Source organism: Ambystoma mexicanum, chromosome 13 (assembly GCF_040938575.1).
Source record: "Ambystoma mexicanum isolate Mex_15411 chromosome 13, UKY_AmexF1_1, whole genome shotgun sequence".
NCBI lineage: Eukaryota > Metazoa > Chordata > Amphibia > Caudata > Ambystomatidae > Ambystoma > Ambystoma mexicanum.
In genome coordinates, this window is record NC_090938.1 from 38,083,431 (window position 1) to 38,104,864 (window position 21,434).

Genomic DNA, 21,434 nt, shown 5'->3' on the forward strand with positions numbered 1-21,434 from the left:
AGGCAGAATTCTGGCTGCTGTTTCCTTCTGTTGCTGATGGGTGATACTCATGGTTGGGAGCGAGAATGGTGGGCGCTGTTTCCTTTTGTTGCTGATTGGTGATCCTCATGGTTGGGAGTGAGAATGGTGGGTCATGTTTCCTTCTGTTGCTGATTGGTGATACTCGTGGTTGGGAGCTAGAATGCCTGCTGTTGTTTCCTTCCGTTGCTGATTGGTGATACTCATGGTTGGGAGCGAGAGTGGTGGGCACTGTTTCTGATTGGTGATACTCATGGTTGGGAGGCAGAATGCTGGCTTCTGTTTCCTTCTGTTGCCAATTAGTGTACTCATGGTTGGGAGGCAGAATGGTGGGCGCTGTATCCTTCTGTTGCTGATTGATGATACTCATGGTTGGGAGGCCTCCCAACCATGAGTATCACCAATCAGCAACAGAAGGCCATGTTTCCTTCTGTTGCTGATTGGTGATACTCATGGTTGGGAGGCAGAATAGTGGGCCATGTTTCCTTCTGTTGCTGATTGGAGATACTCATGGTTGGGAGGCAGATTGGTGGCTGCTGTTTCCTTCTGTTGCTGATTGGTGATACTCATGGTTGGGAGGTAGAATGATGGGCGCTGTTTCCTTCTGTTGCCAATTAGTGTACTCATGGTTGGGAGGCAGAATGGTGGGCGCTGTATCCTTCTGTTGCTGATTGGTGATACTCATGGTTGGGAGGCAGAATGCTAGCTGCTGTTTCCTTCTGTAGGTGATACTCATGGTTGTGAGGCAGAATGGTGGGCGCTATTTCCTTCTGTTGCTGATTGGTGATACTCGTGGTTGGGAGGCAGAATGCTGGCTGCTATTTCCTTCTGTTGCTGAATGGTGATACTCATGGTTGGGAGGCAGAATGGTGGGTGCTGTTTGCTTCTGTTGCTGAATGGTGATACTCATGGTTGGGAGGCAGAATGGTGGGTGCTGTTTCCTTCTGTTGCTGATTGGTGATACTCATGGTTGGGAGCAAGAATGGTGGGTGCTGTTTCCTTCTGTTGCTGATTGGTGATACTCATGGTTGGGAGAATGGTGGGCCATGTTTCCTTCTGTTGCTGATTGGTGATACTCATGGTTGGGAGCGAGAATGCTGGCTGCTGTTTCCTTCTGTTGCTAATTGGTGATACTCATGGTTGGGAGCGAGAATGGTGGGTGCTGTTTCTGATTGGTGATACTCATGGTTGGGAGGCAGAATGCTGGCTGCTGTTTCCTTCTGTTGCTGATTGGTGATACTCATGGGTGGGAGGCAGAATGCTAGCTGCTGTTTCCTTCTGTAGGTGATACTCATGGTTGTGAGGCAGAATGGTGGGCGCTGTTTCCTTCTGTTGATGAATGGTGATACTAATGGTTGGGAGGCAGAATGGTGGGCGCTCTTTCCTTCTGGTGCTGATTGGTGATACTCATGTTTGGGGACAGAATGCTGACTGCTATATCCTTCTGTTGCTGCTTGGTGATACTCATGGTTGGGAGGCAGAATGCTGGCTGCTGTTTCCATCTGTTGCTGATTGGTTATACTCATGATCGGGAGGCAGAATGGTGGCTGCTGTTTCCTTCCGTTGCTGATTGGTGATACTCATGGCTGGGAGGCAGAATGGTGGGCGCTGTTTCCTTCCGTTGCTGATTGGTGATACTCATGGTTGGGAGGCAGAATGGTGGCTGCTGTTTCCTTCCATTGCTGATTGGTGATACTCATGGCTGGGAGGCAGAATGGTGGGCGCTGTTTCCTTCCGTTGCTGATTGGTGATACTCATGGTTGGGAGGCAGAATGCTGGCTGCTGTTTCCTTCCATTGCTGATTGGTGATACTCATGGCTGGGAGGCAGAATGGTGGGCGCTGTTTCCTTCCGTTGCTGATTGGTGATACTCATGGTTGGGAGGCAGAATGGTGGGTGCGGTTTCCTTTCGTTTCTGATTGGTGATACTCATGGTTGGGAGGCAGAATGGTGGGCGCTGTTTCCTTCCGTTGCTGATTGGTGATACTCATGGTTGGGAGGCAGAATGCTAGCTGATGTTTCCTTCTGTAGGTGATACTCATGGTTGTGAGGCAGAATGGTGGGTGCTGTTTCCTTCTGTTGCTGAATGGTGATACTCATGGTTGGGAGGCAGAATGGTGGGCACTCTTTCCTTCTGTTGCTGATTGGTGAAACTCATGGTTGGGGACAGAATGCTGGCTGCTATATCCTTCTGTTGCTGGTTGGTGATACTCATGGTTGGGAGGCAGAATGCTGGCTGCTGTTTCCTTCTGTTGCTGATTGGTGATACTCATGGTTGGGAGGCAGAATGGTGGCCGCTGTTTCCTTCCGTTGCTGATTGGTCATACTCATGGCTGGGAGGCAGAATGGTGGGCACTGTTTCCTTCCGTTGCTGATTGGTGATACTCATGGTTGGGAGGCAGAATGGTGGCCGCTGTTTCCTTCTGTTGCTGATTGGTGATACTCATGGGTGGGAGGCAGAATGGTGGGCGCTGTTTCCTTCTGTTGCTGATTGGTGATACTCATGGTTGGGAGGCAGAATGGTGGGTGCTGTTTCCTTCTGTTGCTGATTGGTGATACTCGTGTTTGGGAGGCAGAATGCTGGCTGCTGTTTCCTTCTGTTGCTGATTGGTGATACTCATGGTTTGGAGGCAGAATGGTGGCCGCTGTTTCCTCCCGTTGCTGATTGGTGATACTCATGGCTGGGAGGCAGAATGGTGGGTGCTGTTTCCTTCCGTTGCTGATTGGTGATACTCATGGTTGGGAGGCAGAATGGTGGGCGCTGTTTCCTTCCGTTGCTGATTGGTGATACTCGTGGTTGGGAGGCAGAATGGTGGGCACTGTTTCCTTCTGTTGCTGATTAGTGATACTCATGGTTGGGACGCAGAATGGGGGCCACTGATTCCTTCTTTTGGTGATTGATGATACTCATGGTTGGGAGGCAGAATGGTGGCCGCTGTTTCCTTCCGTTGCTGATTGGTGATACTCATGGCTGGGAGGCAGAATGGTGGGTGCTGTTTCCTTCCGTTGCTGATTGGTGATACTCATGGTTGTGAGGCAGATTGGTGGGCGCTGTTTCCTTCTGTTGCTGATTGGTGATACTCATGGTTGGGAGGCAGAATGGTGGGCGCTGTTTCCTTCCGTTGCTGATTGGTGATACTCATGGCTGGGAGGCAGAATGGTGGGCGCTGTTTCCTTCTGTTGCTGATTGGTGATACTCATGGCTGGGAGGCAGAATGCTGGCTGCTGTTTCCTTCTGTTGCTGATTGGTGATACTCATGGTTGGGAGGCAGAATGGTGGGTGCTGTTTCCTTCCGTTGCTGTTTGGTGATACTCATGGTTGGGAGGCAGAATGCTGGCTGCTGTTTCCTTCTGTTGCTGATTGGTGATACTCATGGTTGGGAGTTAGAATGGTGGGCTCTGTTTCCTTCCATTGCTGATTGGTGGAACTCATGGTTGGGAGGCAGAATGGTGGGCCCTGTTTCCTTCCGTTGCTGATTGGTGATACTCATGGCTGGGAGGCAGAATGCTGGCTGCTGTTTCCTTCCGTTGCTGATTGGTGATACTCATGGTTGGGAGGCAGAATGGTGGGCGCTGTTTCCTTCTGTTGCTGATTGGTGATACTCATGGTTCGGAGGCAGAATGGTGGGCGCTGTTTCCTTCCGTTGCTGATTGGTGATACTCATGGTTGGGAGGCAGAATGCTGGCTGCTGTTTCCTTCCGTTGCTGATTGGTGATACTCATGGTTGGGAGGTAGAATGGTGGGCGCTGTTTCCTTCTGTTGCTGATTGGTGGTACTCATGGTTGGGAGGTAGAATGGTGGGCGCTGTTTCCTTCTGTTGCTGATTGGTGATACTCATGGTTAGGAGGCAGAATGCTGGCTGCTGTTTCCTTCCGTTGCTGATTGCTGATACTCATGGTTGGGAAGTAGAATGCTGGCTGCTGTTTCCTTCTGTTGCTGATTGGTGATACTCATGGTTGGGAGGCAGAATGGTGGGTGCTGTTTCCTTCTGTTGCTGATTGGTGATACTCATGGTTGGGAGGCAGAATGGTGGGCGCTGTTTCCTTCCGTTGTTGATTGGTGATACTCATGGTTGGGAGGCAGAATGGTGGGTGCTGTTTCCTTCCGTTGCTGATTGGTGATACTCATGGCTGGGAGGCTTAATGGTGGGCGCTGTTTCCTTCCGTTGCTGATTGGTGATACTCATGGTTGGGAGGCAGAATGCTGGCTGCTGTTTCCTTCTGTTGCTGATTGGTGATACTCATGGCTGGGAGGCAGAATGGTGGGCGCTGTTTCCTTCCATTGCTGATTGGTGATACTCATGGTTGGGAGGCAAAATGCTAGCTGCTGTTTCCTTCTGTTGCTGATTGGTGATATTCATGCTTGGGAGGCAGAATGCTGGCTGCTGTTTCCTTCTGTTGCTGATTGGTGATACTCATGGCTGGGAGGCATAATGCTGGCTGCTGTTTCCTTCTGTTGCTGATTGGTGATACTCATGGCTGGGAGGCAGACTGCTGGCTGCTGTTTCCTTCTGTTACTGATTGGTGATACTCATGGTTGGGAGGTAGAATGCTGGCTGCTGTTTCCTTCCGTTGCTGATTGGTGATACTCATGGTTGGGAGGTAGAATCGTGGGCGCTGTTTCCTTCCGTTGCTGATTGGTGGTACTCATGGTTGGGAGGTAGAATGGTGGGGGCTGTTTCCTTCTGTTGCTGATTGGTGATACTCATGGTTGGGAGGCAGAATGCTGGCTGCTGTTTCCTTCCGTTGCTGATTGGTGATACTCATGGTTGGGAGGTAGAATGCTGGCTGCTGTTTCCTTCTGTTGCTTATTGGTGATACTCATGGTTGGGAGGCAGAATGGTGGGTGCTGTTTCCTTCCGTTGCTGATTGGTGATACTCATGGTTGGGAGGCAGAATGGTGGGCGCTGTTTCCTTCCGTTGTTGATTGGTGATACTCATGGTTGGGAGGCAGAATGGTGGGTGCTGTTTCCTTCCGTTGCTGATTGGTGATACTCATGGCTGGGAGGCTTAATGGTGGGCGCTGTTTCCTTCCGTTGCTGATTGGTGATACTCATGGTTGGGAGGCAGAATGCTGGCTGCTGTTTCCTTCTGTTGCTGATTGGTGATACTCATGGCTGGGAGGCAGAATGGTGGGCGCTGTTTCCTTCTGTTGCTGATTGGTGATATTCATGCTTGGGAGGCAGAATGGTGGGCGCTGTTTCCTTCTGTTGCTGATTGGTGATACTCATGGTTGGGAGGCAGAATGGTGGGTGCTGTTTCCTTCTGTTGGTGATTGGTGATACTCATGGCTGGGAGGCAGAATGGTGGGCGCTGTTTCCTTCTGTTGCTGATTGGTGATATTCATGCTTGGGAGGCAGAATGGTGGGCGCTATTTCCTTCTGTTGCTGATTGGTGATACTCATGGTTGGGAGGCAGAATGCTGGCTGCTGTTTCCTTCTGTTGCTGATTGGTGATACTCATGGCTGGGAGGCATAATGCTGGCTGCTGTTTCCTTCTGTTGCTGATTGGTGATACTCGTGGCTGGGAGGCAGACTGCTGGCTGCTGTTTCCTTCTGTTGCTGATTGGTGATAACCATGGCTGGGAGGCAGAATGCTGGCTGCTGTTTCCTTCTGTTGCTGATTGGGGATACTCATGGTTGGGAGGCAGAATGGTGGGCACTGTTTCCTTCTGTTGCTGATTGGTGATACTCATGGTTGGGAGGCAGAATGGTGGGCGCTGTTTCCTTCCGTTGCTAATTGGTGATACTCATGGTTGGGAGGCAGAATGCTGGCTGCTGTTTCCTTCCGTTGCTGATTGGTGATACTCATGGCTGGGAGGCTTAATGGTGGGCGCTGTTTCCTTCCGTTGCTGATTGGTGATACTCATGGTTGGGAGGCAGAATGCTGGCTGCTGTTTCCTTCTGTTGCTGATTGGTGATACTCATGGCTGCGAGGTAGAATGGTGGGCGCTGTTTCCTTCTGTTGCTGATTGGTGATACTCATGGCTGGGAGGCAGAATGCTGGCTGCTGTTTCCTTCCGTTGCTGATTGGTGATACTTATGGTTGGGAGGCAGAATGGTGGGTGCTGTTTCCTTCCGTTGGTGATACTCATGGTTGGGAGCTAGAATGGTGGGCGCTGTTTCCTTCTGTTGCTGATTGGTGATACTCATGGCTGGGAGGCAGAATGCTGGCTGCTGTTTCCTTCCGTTGCTGATTGGTGATACTCATGGTTGGGAGGCAGAATGGTGGGCGCTGTTTCCTTCCGTTGCTGATTGGTGATACTCATGGCTGGGAGGCAGAATGCTGGTTGCTGTTTCCTTCTGTTGCTGATTGGTGATACTCATGGTTGGGAGGCAGAATGGTGGGCGCTGTTTCCTTCTGTTGCTGATTGGTGATACTCATGGTTGGGAGGCAGAATGGTGGGCGCTGTTTCCTTCTGTTGCTGATTGGTGATACTCATGGTTGGGAGGCAGAATGGTGGCCGCTGTTTCCTTCCGTTGCTGATTGGTGATACTCATGGTTGGGAGGCAGAATGGTGGCCGCTGTTTCCTTCCGTTGCTGATTGGTCATACTCATGGCTGGGAGGCAGAATGGTGGGCGCTGTTTCCTTCCGTTGCTGATTGGTGATACTCGTGGTTGGGAGGCAGAATGGTGGGCGCTGTTTCCTTCCGTTGCTGATTGGTGATACTCGTGGTTGGGAGGCAGAATGGTGGCCGCTGTTTCCTTCTGTTGCTGATTGGTGATACTCGTGGGTGGGAGGCAGAATGGTGGGCGCTGTTTCCTTCTGTTGCTGATTGGTGATACTCGTGGTTGGGAGGCAGAATGGTGGGCGCTGTTTCCTTCTGTTGCTGATTGGTGATACTCATGGTTGGGAGGCAGAATGCTGGCTGCTGTTTCCTTCCGTTGCTGATTGGTGATACTCATGGCTGGGAGGCTTAATGGTGGTCGCTGTTTCCTTCCGTTGCTGATTGGTGATACTCATGGTTGGGAGGCAGAATGCTGGCTGCTGTTTCCTTCTGTTGCTGATTGGTGATACTCATGGTTGGGAGGTAGAATGGTGGGCGCTGTTTCCTTCTGTTGCTGATTGGTGATACTCATGGCTGGGAGGCAGAATGCTGGCTGCTGTTTCCTTCCGTTGCTGATTGGTGATACTTATGGTTGGGAGGCAGAATGGTGGGTGCTGTTTCCTTCCGTTGGTGATACTCATGGTTGGGAGGTAGAATGGTGGGCGCTGTTTCCTTCTGTTGCTGATTGGTGATACTCATGGCTGGGAGGCAGAATGCTGGCTGCTGTTTCCTTCCGTTGCTGATTGGTGATACTCATGGTTGGGAGGCAGAATGGTGGGCGCTGTTTCCTTCCGTTGCTGATTGGTGATACTCATGGCTGGGAGGCAGAATGGTGGGTGCTGTTTTCTTTCCGTTGCTGATTGGTGATACTCATGGCTGGGAGGCAGAATGGTGGGCGCTGTTTCCTTCTGTTGCTGATTGGTGATACTCATGGTTGGGAGGCAGAATGGTGGGCGCTGTTTCCTTCTGTTGCTGATTGGTGATACTCATGGTTGGGAGGCAGAATGGTGGCCGCTGTTTCCTTCTGTTGCTGATTGGTGATACTCATGGTTGGGAGGCAGAATGGTGGCCGCTGTTTCCTTCCGTTGCTGATTGGTGATACTCATGGTTGGGAGGCAGAATGGTGGGCGCTGTTTCCTTCCGTTGCTGATTGGTGATACTCATGGTTGGGAGGCAGAATGGTGGGCGCTGTTTCCTTCCGTTGCTGATTGGTGATACTCATGGTTGGGAGGCAGAATGGTGGGTGCTGTTTCCTTCTGTTGCTGATTGGTGATACTCACGGTTGGGAGGCAGAATGGTGGGTGCTGTTTCCTTCTGTTGCTGATTGGTGATACTCACGGTTGGGAGGCAGAATGGTGGGCGCTGTTTCCTTCCGTTGCTGATTGGTGATACTCATGGCTGGGAGGCAGAATGGTGGGCGCTGTTTCCTTCTGTTGCTGATTGGTGATACTCATGGCTGGGAGGCAGACTGCTGGCTGCTGTTTCCTTCCGTTGCTGATCAGGATTCCCAGAGATCCACTGGGCACAGCGTCCTCGTGTTTCTTGGCTGATCCTCGCTCTAGACTGTGACCGTATCTGACATCCATGGGGACCCCAGTGCTCCCCTTGAGGTCTGCCGCGTGGAGGCTGGTCTTGCCGCCGGCCCTGGGCTCCACGCTCACTCTCCAGAATGCTCCAGGAAGTCGCTCTTCTTATTCTTTTCATGAGTATTTCACTGTTTCCGTTGTCAAGGAAACCAAGTTGTCCCTGTCTGGAAATATAAATACCCGTGCGCTCTTTAAAGAAACATCCGATTCCTGTCTGTCTTCAAGTAGGCGGTTCAAGTGGGGGCCTGTGGCACACCTGTGGGGAGTTTAAGGGCGCCACAAATACTGAACGGCGTGACACTTAATAATACCTTTGACAGCATGTTTAGGTTGCAGTGGCTCGTGCTGCCCAGTGGGGACACCACAGCACCGTTGAGGACCATTGCACGCGCCCGGTTGCTTCTCGAGGCCAGGTCTGCGCTCAATAAATACCATAATATTACTAATAATACTAATAATTTTGTAGGCTTGAGGTGGAGGTTATCTGTATTTATCCGAAGGGAGATGGCGGTTTCATTCTGAAATGACTTACAATAGCCCATTTACAGGCTTCCCAAGAGGGGTGCCTGTACAATAGCATGAAGATGAGAACAAGTACTGAGTCAACAAGTCGGGTATAAACCAGGGACAAAACAAACCAAAAAAAAACGTATGTAAGAAAACTGGTGACTTGCAAAAGTTATCATTTGGGTATCCTGGCCTCGGCATCGTCGACATAGGGCGTGGGAGGGGATAGGGACTGATTGACTGCGTGGTTTGATCCTGTAAGCGCTGTCAGTCACTTGAGGGGCGGGCGAGGAAGTCCCTTCACCAGTTTCCTGATTGAAGGCTTTCCTGTATAGGTCAGTTTCATGTTCTTCTCCCAATCTCCGGTACCTTGACTGAGTTCTCCGTCAGTGCTCCAGCTTCGTCCACAGGTGTGTGTCAAAGTTGTCAGGCGTTCTTTTGCATGTTTTTTGCCATGTCATCTTCTGGCGATGGGTCAAGGTGTATTGCTAGGTCTTACAGGGCCTGACGGTATGAACTGCTCACCACCATCACCGTAGACCATAAAGGCTTTCTCTAGAACCACCATCATCGTAGACCATTAAGGCTTTCTCCGGAACCACCATCACCGTAGACCATCAAGGCTTTCTCAAGAACCACCATCACCGTAGACCATCAAGCCTTTCTCCAGAACCACCATCATCGTAGACCATGAAGGCTTTCTCCGGAACCACCATCGCCGTAGACCATCAAGACTTTCTCAAGAACCACCATCACCGTAGACCATCAAGCCTTTCTCCAGAACCACCATCATCGTAGACCATCAAGGCTTTCTCCAGAACCACCATCACCGTAGACCATCAAAGCTTTCTCCAGAACCACCATCACCATAGACCATCAAGGCTTTCTCCGGAACCACCATCACCGTAGACCATCAAGGTTTTCTCCAGAACCACCATCACAGTAGACCATTAAAGCTTTCTCCAGAACCACCATCACCGTAGACCATCAAGGCTTTCTCCGGAATCACCATCACTAAAGACCATCAAGGCTTTCTCCAGAACCACCATCACCGTAGACCATCAAGGCTTTCTCTGGAACCACCATCACTGTAGCGTAGACCATCAAGGCTTTCTCCGGAACCACCATCACCGTAGACCATCAAGGCATTCTCCAGAACCACCATCACCATAGACCATCAAGGCTTTTTCCAGAACCACCATCACCGTAGACCATCAAAGCTTTCTCCAGAACCACCATCACCGTAGACCATCAAAGCTTTCTCCAGAACCACCATCACCATAGACCATCAAGGCTTTCTCCGGAACCACCATCACCGCAGACCATCAAGGCTTTCTCCAGAACCACCATCACCGTAGACCATCAAGGCTTTCTCCAGAACCACCATCACCATAGACCATCAAGGCTTTCTCCAGAACCACCAGCATCATAGACCATCAAGGCTTTCTCCAGAACCACCATCACCGTAGACCATCAAAGCTTTCTCCAGAACCACCATCACCGTAGACCATCAAGGCTTTCTCCAGAACCACCATCACCGTAGACCATCAAAGCTTTCTCCAGAACCACCATCACCATTGACCATCAAGGCTTTCTCCAGAACCACCATCACCGTAGACCATCAAGGCTTTCTCCAGAACCATCATCACCGTAGACCATTAAAGCTTTCTCCAGAACCACCATCACCGTAGACCAGCAAGGCTTTCTCCGGAATCACAATCACTAAAGACCATCAAGGCTTTCTCCAGAACCACCATCACCGTAGACCATCAAGGCTTTCTCCAGAACCACCATCATCGTAGACCATCAAGGCTTTCTCCGGAACCACCATCACCGTAGACCATCAAGGCTTTTTCCAGAACCACCATCACCGTAGACCATCAAAGCTTTCTCCAGAACCACCATCACCATAGACCATCAAGGCTTTCTCCGGAACCACCATCACAGTAGACCATCAAGGCTTTCTCCAGAACCACCATCACCATAGACCATTAAAGCTTTCTCCAGAACCACCATCACTGTAGACCATCAAGGCTTTCTCCGGAATCACCATCACTAAAGACCATCAAGGCTTTCTCCAGAACCACCATCACCGTAGACCATCAAGGCTTTCTCCAGAACCACCATCACCGTAGACCATCAAGTCTTTCTCCAGAACCACCATCACCGTAGACCATCAAAGCTTTCTCCAGAACCACCATCACCGTAGACCATCAAAGCTTTCTCCAGAACCACCATCACCATAGACCATCAAGGCTTTCTCCGGAACCACCATCACTGTAGACCATCAAGGCTTTCTCCAGAACCACCATCACCGTAGACCATTAAAGCTTTCTCCAGAACCACCATCACCGTAGACCATCAAGGCTTTCTCCGGAATAATCATCACTAAAGACCATCAAGGCTTTCTCCAGAACCACCATCACCGTAGACCATCAAGGCTTTCTCCAGAACCACCATCACCGTAGACCATCAAGGCTTTCTCCGGAACCACTATCATCATAGACCATCAAGGCTTTCTCACGAACCACCATCACAGTAGACCATCAAGGCTTTCTCTGGAACCAGCATCACCATAGACCATCGAGGCTTTCTCCGGAACCACCATCACTGTAGACCATCAAGGCTTTCTCCAGAACCACCATCACCGTAGACCATCAAGGCTTTCTCCGGAACCACCATCATTGTAGACCATCAAGGCTTTCTCCAGAACCACCATCACCATAGACCATCAAGGCTTTCTCCGGAACCACCATCACCGTAGACCATCAAGGCTTTCTCCAGAACCACCATCACCATAGACCATCAAGGCTTTCTCCAGAACCATCATCACCGTAGACCATCAAGGATTTCTCCGGAACCACCATCACCATAGACCATCAAGGCTTTCTCCAGAACTACCATCACTGTAGACCATCAAGGCTTTCTCCAGAGCCACCATCACTGTAGACCATCAAGGCTTTCTCCGGAACCACCATCACCGTAGCATAGACCATCAAGGCTTTCTCCAGAACCACCCTCACCGTAGACCCCCAGGCTTTCTCCGGAACCACCATCACCGTAGACCATCAAGGCTTTCTCCGGAACCACCATCACTGTAGACCATCAAGGCTTTCTCCAGAACCACCATCACCTTAGACATCGAGGCTTTCTCCAGAACCACCCTCACCGTAGACCACCAGGCTTTCTCCGGAACCACCATCACCGTAGACCATCAAGGCTTTCTCCGGAATCACCATCACTAAAGACCATCAAGGCTTTCTCCAGAACCACCATCACCGTAGACCATCAAGGCTTTCTCCAGAACCACCATCACCGTAGACCATCAAGGCTTTCTCCGGAACCACTATCATCATAGACCATCAAGGCTTTCTCCAGAACCACCATCACAGTAGACCATCAAGGCTTTCTCCGGAACCAGCATCACCATAGACCATCGAGGCTTTCTCCGGAACCACCATCACCATAGACCATTAAGGCTTTCTCCAGAACCACCATCACCGTAGACCATCAAGGCTTTCTCCGGAACCACCATCATCGTAGACCATCAAGGCTTTCTCCAGAACCACCATCACCATAGACCATCAAGGCTTTCTCCGGAACCACCATCACCGTAGACCATCAAGGCTTTCTCCGGAACCACCATCACCATAGACCATCAAGGCTTTCTCCAGAACCACCATCACCGTAGACCATCAAGGATTTATCCGGAACCACCATCACCATAGACCATCAAGGCTTTCTCCAGAACTACCATCACTGTAGACCATCAAGGCTTTCTCCAGAACCACCATCACTGTAGACCATCAAGGCTTTCTCCGGAACCACCATCACCGTAGCGTAGACCATCAAGGCTTTCTCCAGAACCACCCTCACCGTAGACCACCAGGCTTTCTCCGGAACCACCATCACCGTAGACCATCAAGGCTTTCTCCGGAACCACCATCACTGTAGACCATCAAGGCTTTCTCCAGAACCACCATCACCGTAGACATCAAGGCTTTCTCCGGAACCACCATCACCGTAGCGTAGACCATCAAGGCTTTCTCCGGAACCACCATCACTGTAGACCATCAAGGCTTTCTCCAGAACCACCATCACCTTAGACATCAAGGCTTTCTCCAGAACCACCCCCACCGTAGACCACCAGGCTTTCTCCGGAACCACCATCACCGTAGACCATCAAGGCTTTCTCCGGAACCACCATCACTGTAGACCATCAAGGCTTTCTCCAGAACCACCATCACCATAGACATCAAGGCTTTCTCCGGAACCACCATCACCGTAGCGTAGACCATCAAGGCTTTCTCCGGAACCACCATCACCGTAGACCATCAAGTTTTTCTCCAGAACCACCATCACCATAGACCATCAAGGCTTTCTCCAGAACCACCATCACCGTAGACCATCAAGGCTTTTTCCAGAACCACCATCACCATAGACCATCAAGGCTTTCTCCAGAACCACCATCACCGTAGACCATCAAGGCTTTCTCTGGAACCACCATCACTGTAGCGTAGACCATCAAGGCTTTCTCCGGGAACCACCATCACCGTAGACCATCAAGGCATTCTCCAGAACCACCATCACCATAGACCATCAAGGCTTTCTCCAGAACCACCATCACCGTAGACCATCAAGGCTTTCTCCAGAACCACCATCACCATAGCCCATCAAGGCTTTCTCCAGAACCACCATCACCATAGACCATCAAGGCTTTCTCCGGAATCACCATCACCATAGACCATCAAGGCTTTCTCCAGAACCACCATCACCATAGACCATCAAGGCTTTCTCCGGAACCACCATCACCATAGACCATCAAGGATTTCTCCAGAATCACCATCACTAAAGACCATCAAGGCTTTCTCCAGAACCACCATCACCGTAGACCATCAAGGCTTTCTTCGGAACCACCATCACCGTAGACCATCAAATATTTCTCCAGTAGGCTAAGGCAGGGAGCCAGTGGTGGGTTCTTCAGCTGGTAGAGTGTGGGCTATTCCTGAGTTGGAGGCAGGTCTTGCCAGCTTTAGGTTGTGTTTTCTGGTTAGTGCAGGTCTATTTCTCAAAGGCTCTTGCGTGGCTGATCTTACACTGGAGGCGAGAGAGGATCAGAACCACGGACAGGATCCACTCAGAGACCCGATTGCAGCAATGGGAAGAACTCCTGAAGCAGTCTGACAGCAGAAGGGCCGCCTTGGTGACGTGGGATATAGACTTCCTGCAAGCAGCGGCCCTCCTTATTTATTTATTTAGCAATTTATATAGCGCACCAAGCCCAAAGGCATCCAGGCGATACCCATGGGTGAGGAGGAGAACGGTGGGTGCTTTTCCTTACTGTAGGTGGTACCCATGTGTGACCTGTTTACACATCAAAAATAAAGAAAAAAACTAGATAAATGAGCAGGCCTCTCTGTGCAAACTATGCAGGCACATACAAAATAGGTTTTACTGTTACTCCTTTCATCATGATGAAGGATGAGAATGAGTAAACATTGCCAAGATTTGTATCTTGACCTACAAGTTGCATTTTGATGCCATGGCAGCTCTATGTTAATGGCCTAGTGCCGCACTGCACCCTTGTGAGCCTTCCCCATACAAGCCTTCAAGTAGCTACTGAAGGAAAACAAGTCCAGTACTTGCTCGAACCAGCTTGACCAACAACCGCTAAGAACGGTTGGGGTAGGCATGGTTCCTGTCTTTGTGGATCGCGGCATGTCTTCGGAGATCTGTGGTGCGATCGTTTCAGCTCGGACCGGAACTTGAATCCTGGAACTCAGAGAGTTCTACCTCGATGTTGGAGTCCTTTGAAGGAAGTGGACTGATATGGAGCCGGGTCCTTGGTAGCACATTATGTTGAGTTCATTGGCATTTATTATCAGAGCTCCTAGGCTTCTCCGTGGAGTGGTGAACTGTGCCCGCGGCAGGGGTATCCAGACTGTAGTCTGCTGGAGGGTAAGATTAGAGGATGGCAAAGCGAGAAAAAGTTCTACCATCACAGGAGGAAATGGGAAAGGTATTTTGCACCGCACAGGTTACCTCTGCCATGGTTTTCCACTGTCAAGATTTGCCTACAGATTGGCAAACTGGGTATCCCACCAGGATCCAGCAGATCGGAAGCTGAGGACGAGAGGTGCAGAGAAGGATGAAGCAGACGGCCAAGTGGGAGGAACTGCGGACAAGCCAATTCTATAATATTGAGGCGTAGGATAGGCGGGAAGATGAGCGAGAGGGATGGATTCATCGTGCATGAGTGAAGACTCAAATGTTGCCTTTACCCAATTGGGGTAAGTAGCCGCGTGGCAACAGTGGGGAGGGAACCACAGCTGGATGGTGAATCACAAGTCCACTGGCCCACTCCACCTAGTAGACTTTTTGGAGGGGTTTGAGGACCATTGGTGGTTGATGTCTGGAACCACTGCATTGATTCGAGGTCAAGCGACGGCTCTCTGGTCAACTTGGTGATATGGTGGGATTAGACCCCAGTCTTCATGGTCCCTCTGGAGGGGGTTTCTCATGTATTACCACCCAATATCAAAGGTCTGTCGAGGCAAAGCCCACGGCCCTTCATGTAGAGTGGACTCCAGCAAAGGCAGCTATGGGAACTCCAAAATGAAGATGTTACTATCATCAGAGTAACCCTGGACCATCACTTGATAATGTTCTTGTACCTGTGCAACTGCGTGCATGTACACATACAAAAAAATGGAAACAGAGATTCCGTAGGCACACCGCAAAGTACGTGCTGTGAGGAAATATCCCGGCAACCAATGAGAACGTGATGGCTCCAGCTAAACATGAAGGATGGCGTCGATTCATGGTCTGCACATGTTGGGAACCTGCTTAGAAGTGTCACATGATCCACCATAGACCATTCCATACAGTGTTGGCAGATAGCCCCTCTGCCACAGGACTCGCTAGACGCTGTCTGCCCGCTCCTATCTGCCACCCTGTACAGTAGTACCCCTCCCCTGTGCCCCTCTGCATTATGCCACAGTCGCTAAAGCGGTACGAGTTGCCTTAACCAGTTCTTCACAACCACTGACCAGCCCTGAGGCAACTATTCCTGACCCAAGCCATCATGTAGGCCAGCCTTCAGTTGTCCGTCCAACTGCGCTTTCTGAACTGGTTGCTGCCCGATACCCCCAGCTGCCTCCCATCTTGAACTCTGGTTCAGAAGCTGCAAAGCAGGCCTGAAACTGACTGGCCCTGTCGAGCACCAAGAACACCTACAATCACAATGTACATTGTGTTTCTCTCCCCCTGGTGGTCCTTCTCAGAAGGCCCCTAGTAAGATTTTATGACCCATTGCTCCCTTTGTGCTGAAACCAAGTATCCTTGAACTATTGTGATTATTTACTATACAGACTACCCACCTGTCTGTATCCAGAATGCATCCCTTTTCTTCTTTGAAACTGCCTGTCCTCTGCATTCCTTTACAGGATGGGTTGTATTTTGTAGTGCTACTAGATCTGTCTGTTGCGATAATAATAAAGTAGATATTTGTATACAGCCTTGACTGGACAGTCCCTTTTATCATTGGGTAATAATTGTATTGTCACTGTGTTGCAACTAACCAATGATTCACGACCTCGCGGAGATAAGCCTGACTTTCCGTCCACGTTATCAAAATTGGACAAGGAGGTTTATAATTTGCTTGTGTTTCCAATCTGTTCGGATCCCTTCTGGTGTTTCTAAAGATGTGGGGCTGATTGATGGTTTAAAAACGGATATTCACCCCAGGATCCCTGTTCCCCCTGAAGTGTATTCGTCACAGAGCATAGAGCAAGTTCCCGGGGCTCTTTGGCGAGTCCCGGCTCAGCCTCGTCCCAGTGGTGTGATGCCGCTGCCCAGACCGGCTCCCCTGGAAGGAGGGCAGTGCTGCACTTGGCAGTTTCTGCCTCCTTCTCTCCAGGGCTGGTCTTGTGCTGCTTCTTCTCATCCTGTCGCCACGCGCACATCTCCTGCTCCAGTGCTTAATTGCCTGTGCTTTTAGCTGAGCCTGCATTCATTAGCCCATGTGTGGCTGCAGCACTCACTGTTTTTTATGACGCAGATTAAATTATGCAGAATGCTTCCTGCGCGAGTGCAGGCCTCCTAGTAGACGTCTCTGCCCAGCTCTCAGTGGCTTTCATGTTTGATCTCTTCGGCTTCACTCTTTTCTTTTATCATGTCATCTCTTATTTTTCACTCTCTTATGTCTCAAAGCTTTGTTTTTTCTTTAACCCTTTGTCATTCTCTTTTTTCCTTCTATGGCTTGTCTTTGCCTTTGCTTCATTGCCTGGTTGCATGACAGTCACTTTGTCCCTTAATATTCCCCTCATTTCATTTGATTCGGTATTATTTCTTTCTGTCTGTTTTTGCCTTTGCTCTTTTTTCTCTATTCAGTACTTTTCTCGGGCTCTCTGTTTCCCTTCTTTGCTTATTGTCCCACGCGTTCCTTTTTTGTTTGTTTTCTGAATCTTTGTTACTCTTTCTCTTGCTGCCTTTGTTTCATTTTGCCGACTTCTGACACACGTCGAGGTCTTTTCAGACCATTGTACTTTAACTCCACTTTAAGAGGATACTACTTTCTGTCATGTATATTTCTAGGTAAGCTATTTTCGCCTATTTCTGCAAATTTTCACAGATCTTTTTTTTCTTCATCTTGGCCCATGCTTATGGTGACTCCAATTCCTTTCCCTCACCTACGCTTGGACATTTTAATGTCATGGGACATTCCCAATTCCTATTTACTCTATACTCTCCATCAATTTTCAACATTGTTTTTGCTCAGTTTAGATGATATTTATCTTACCTTAAGTATGCGCATTCAACATTACGTTTTTCCACAGATACAGCGCATCTACGACTCATACTTACCCATTAAATTGGAATCGCCTTCGCTGTCCTACAGCTTTGGCTCCCATTCTTGAACTCTGAGTTAAGCCATGACCTGCACCATTGTAATACTTGTTTTTTCCCCCATCTCGTTGAGTCACCTACTCCTTAACTAGGTACATTTTTCTTGACTTTCATATTGATTGCTTTGACTAAAATATAGGGCTGTTCTGGATTTACACGAGGCTCCTCCACATAGGACTGGGCTTTGTCAACCGCTCTTGATTCTATGACAAGACTGGAGGAGAGCATTATGCTTCAACTTCTTTATTTACTACCCTTCAGCAGTTTCAACAAACTATATCAATCAACAACAAAGAAATGTCCATATGACTTTCACTTTAAAACTACAAATCCCAAAGTCTCTGTGTCCTTCTCTCTCCAGCTCAGCTATGACCACATCCTGTTCCTGAGCTCCTCCTCTTCTTTTACTGTTCTTCAAGCAGATAAGTGACATTCCTTTTACCTCCCAGCTAATGTGTGTTTATTTAGCATTGGCGTAGGATTTAGATATGTTTTAGATTAGAAGGCCTCTACGGCAAGTTTGCGCAACTGATTGAGTGTTTTTGAAAGTGATTGCAAGCGCGTGAGGCCTAAAAAGTATAGGAAAAGACCAGTGATTAGTCAGGACTTCGGTCCGGGTCGGGAGCGGCAGCCGGCGCATTTGCGAGCCGAGATTTCACGGGTGACTTAGCTGTTTTTGTTTAAGCAGCGGGAGCTCTGTCGGCCGCCTGAGCCCCGTGCTGTATTCCCGGCACGTCAGGGGTGCGCCGCTGAGCCGCAGAGCTCCCCCGGGCCCCCTCCCTCCAGCGGGAGAGCGGACTCGCCTCAGCGGGCCCCCTCCCTTGTGGAGGCAGAGCCAGGCGCCAAGCGCGTCAAGACCTTGCAGAGGGCCGACACGGAAGGCTCCGGCCCCCACCCTCGTGGGGGCAGAGCTTACTGAATGCCCGTGCCGCGTCGCATTCACTACGCGACGCGGCCCGAGGCAGCAGTTAAAGGAGCTTGTACGAACGATACGGAGCACCGTATTGATTATAAACATCCTAATCTCCCCTTGCGCGTTCGAAAAGCGCTCACCAAGCCGAGGGACAGCGTAGCCTCAGGAGAAAGAGGTGGCAGGAGCGGGAGCATCTCGCAGCTCACGGTGAAAAAAGTGCCAGCAAGCACCCACTCACGAGGCTACTGCTTCCCACTACGCTCTAAAGAATCACAAGCCACCACAGGCACAGCAAAGTAAGAGAGTCCGGTGAAGCCACAAGAAAATAAAACAATAAAAAAATATATAGAAGAAATATAGATACAAGACGTGAAAAGAGATTGATCTCTGAGGAGCATCTACTAGGAAGTGGGCAGCAAAAGACACCTGCATACAGGTATTAAGGCACGCAGCACCCCTTATCATGTCGGAATTTGAATGGAGTGAGGAGGAGCAGTCCCTAGACTTGGCTGCAAGTTTCAAGGAGGTGCTGGGGAATTCCCTAGTAGATGCTGTGGCTCAAGGGGTGAGACCCTTACAGGAAAGGCTAGAGACACTAGAAGCAATGCTTCATCAGCCTGAAGAAAGCACCAAGAGGACTCGCAGCTTGACCATTGAACCCTCTTTAGCAGGGTCTAAGGGGAGTATTCAGACCCACAAGAGAAAAGCCTCTGCAGACCCCCAAGGCCCTACGGATGGGGCGGAAGATAAGGCCCCGAAGCTTAAGAAAGCATATTTGCAGTGTCAGGCCGTGCCGGACCTCATGACCCCCTCTCCTGGGGAAGAAAATGAAGGAGATGATGACCCAGGCTCGGAAGAAGAGCCAGAGGAAGGGGACCTAACCCCTCAAGAGCCGGAGGAGTCAGTCGAGGAAGAATAGGCGAAGCCCAGCGGGGAAAGAAAGCCTGCAAAGAAAAGCACCTCGAGGAGGAGCAGGACGATATGTTCGACCCGGATACCATTAGGAATCCGAGATCTTCCGACTGGCAGCCTTCTCCAAGAGTGGCTCAATATATGACAGCAAGGCTGAGAAAAGCTTTGGATAAGGAGGTGCGACAGTGTCTCCGAGCAGAATGCCCCCGACCAGACTTGCCGGGGAAGGTGGCGGAAGCCCCCGAATTGGACCCCAAGATGCTCACCTTTGTCTCAAAGACCAATAAGGACCCCCGTAAAGGGATAGATAGATCATGGAAGAGTTGCCAGGAGAAGGTCCTGGACTTAGCCGGTCCTCTCGCTAAGATCATGGACTTGGCAGAAAGGGCGAGGGACACAGGTGAAGAGGTGGACCCAGAGGCCCTAGCTGGAGGGGCGCAAAGGGCTGTTTGTGTCCTAGGGAACACGAATTGCGCTATAGCCTCAGAGAGAAGAAGGGGGTTGCTTCTGAAGATAGACTCGAAGCTCAGTGACCTAGCATCCTACGAGGCCAGTGAGGCAGCCCAAGGCCTCTTGTTTGGTGAGACTTTCGGGAAGGAAATGGGCCGCTTTGTAGGCACGTACACTTCGCTGGAGAAAGCGCAAGCATCCATACGTAAGATCTTCCCTCAGAGAGTTTTTGCCAGGACCGGTTGTTAGAGGGGTCGCTCGACCGGTCGCCAACAAGGAGGTAGAATACCCCTGAATCACAGAGCCCAGTACTGGGAGAACATGTTCTTCCCAGCCAGAGGTCACAATACCAGAGGGCGACGAGGAAGAGGTTTCGGACGAGGCCAGGGGTTTACACCAGGTAAGAGCAATAACCTACCCTCCAGTGGGAGGGAGGAAAAGTATGTTCTGGTGAAGCTGGCGCGCGCTTTCCAGCGATGCCTGGATTTTGCAAACTGTCAGAGGTCTGCAGCTAGAGTTCATTCAGGATCCAGTGCAGTCAAGAATACTCCAACACCCGCGCCTAGCGAAAGCGGAGCAAGCAGCCCTCAATACCAAATTAGAGCATTTAGTGGAGAAAAGAGCCATAGAATGATGCCCCGGGGCCCCGAGTTTCCTCAGCAACATGTTTCTTGTTCACAGGAAGGAGAAAGTACGCCCAGTAATACAATTGAAGGAATTGAACGATGGATAGTTTACCATCATTTCAAGATGGAAGGGATCCATCAGCTCAGAGACTCCCTGAGAGAGGGAGATTGACTGACCAGGTTAGACCTAAAGGACGCCTACCTTACGGTTCCAGTACAGAAGCATTTCAGGAGATTCCTGGCTTTTCGCTTGAAGGGACAATTTTGGCAATTCAGGACAATGCCATTCGGGCTTGCGTCAGCGCCTTGGGCATTCACGAAATTGATGAAACCAGTAGTCGCAGCCATCCGAGAGAAAGGGATTCGGCTGATTATATACTTGGACGATCTGTTGCTTCTTGCAGAAGATCGAGGGGCACTGGAGTATCAGACAAAGTGGGTACTAGACCTGTTGCAGTCACTGGGGTTTCTAGTAAACACGGAGAAGTCAGATACAAAGCCAGCACAGAGGTTGGATTTCCTCGGCTTCGTCCTGGATACAAGGAAAGCCACCCTGGAGCTACCAGCAAGGAAGATACGAGATATTAAGAGAGAGAACAGAGCATGCTTGGGGAAGAAAGTGATTTCTCTGAGAGTTCTGGCGAGAATTGTGAGCCTCCTAGCAGCCTCCATACAAGCCATTTTTCCAGGTCCCTTTTTCGGGACACCAGTCGTCTAGGATGGGGAGCTCGATGCAGAGAATTGCAAACTGGAGGGAAATGGAGCACAGAGGAGCTGAGCCAGCACATAAACTGCCTAGAGCTTCTAGCAGGCTCCTTCGCTATAAAGACGTTCACGAGAGACAAGGTGAAGTCTTGCGTCCTGCTAAAGATGGACAACATTTCGGCAGTACGTTACATAAACCACTTAAGAGGGACGAAGTCCAGGATGCTAGCCGAGCTAGCAAAAGATTTCTGGCATTACTGCCT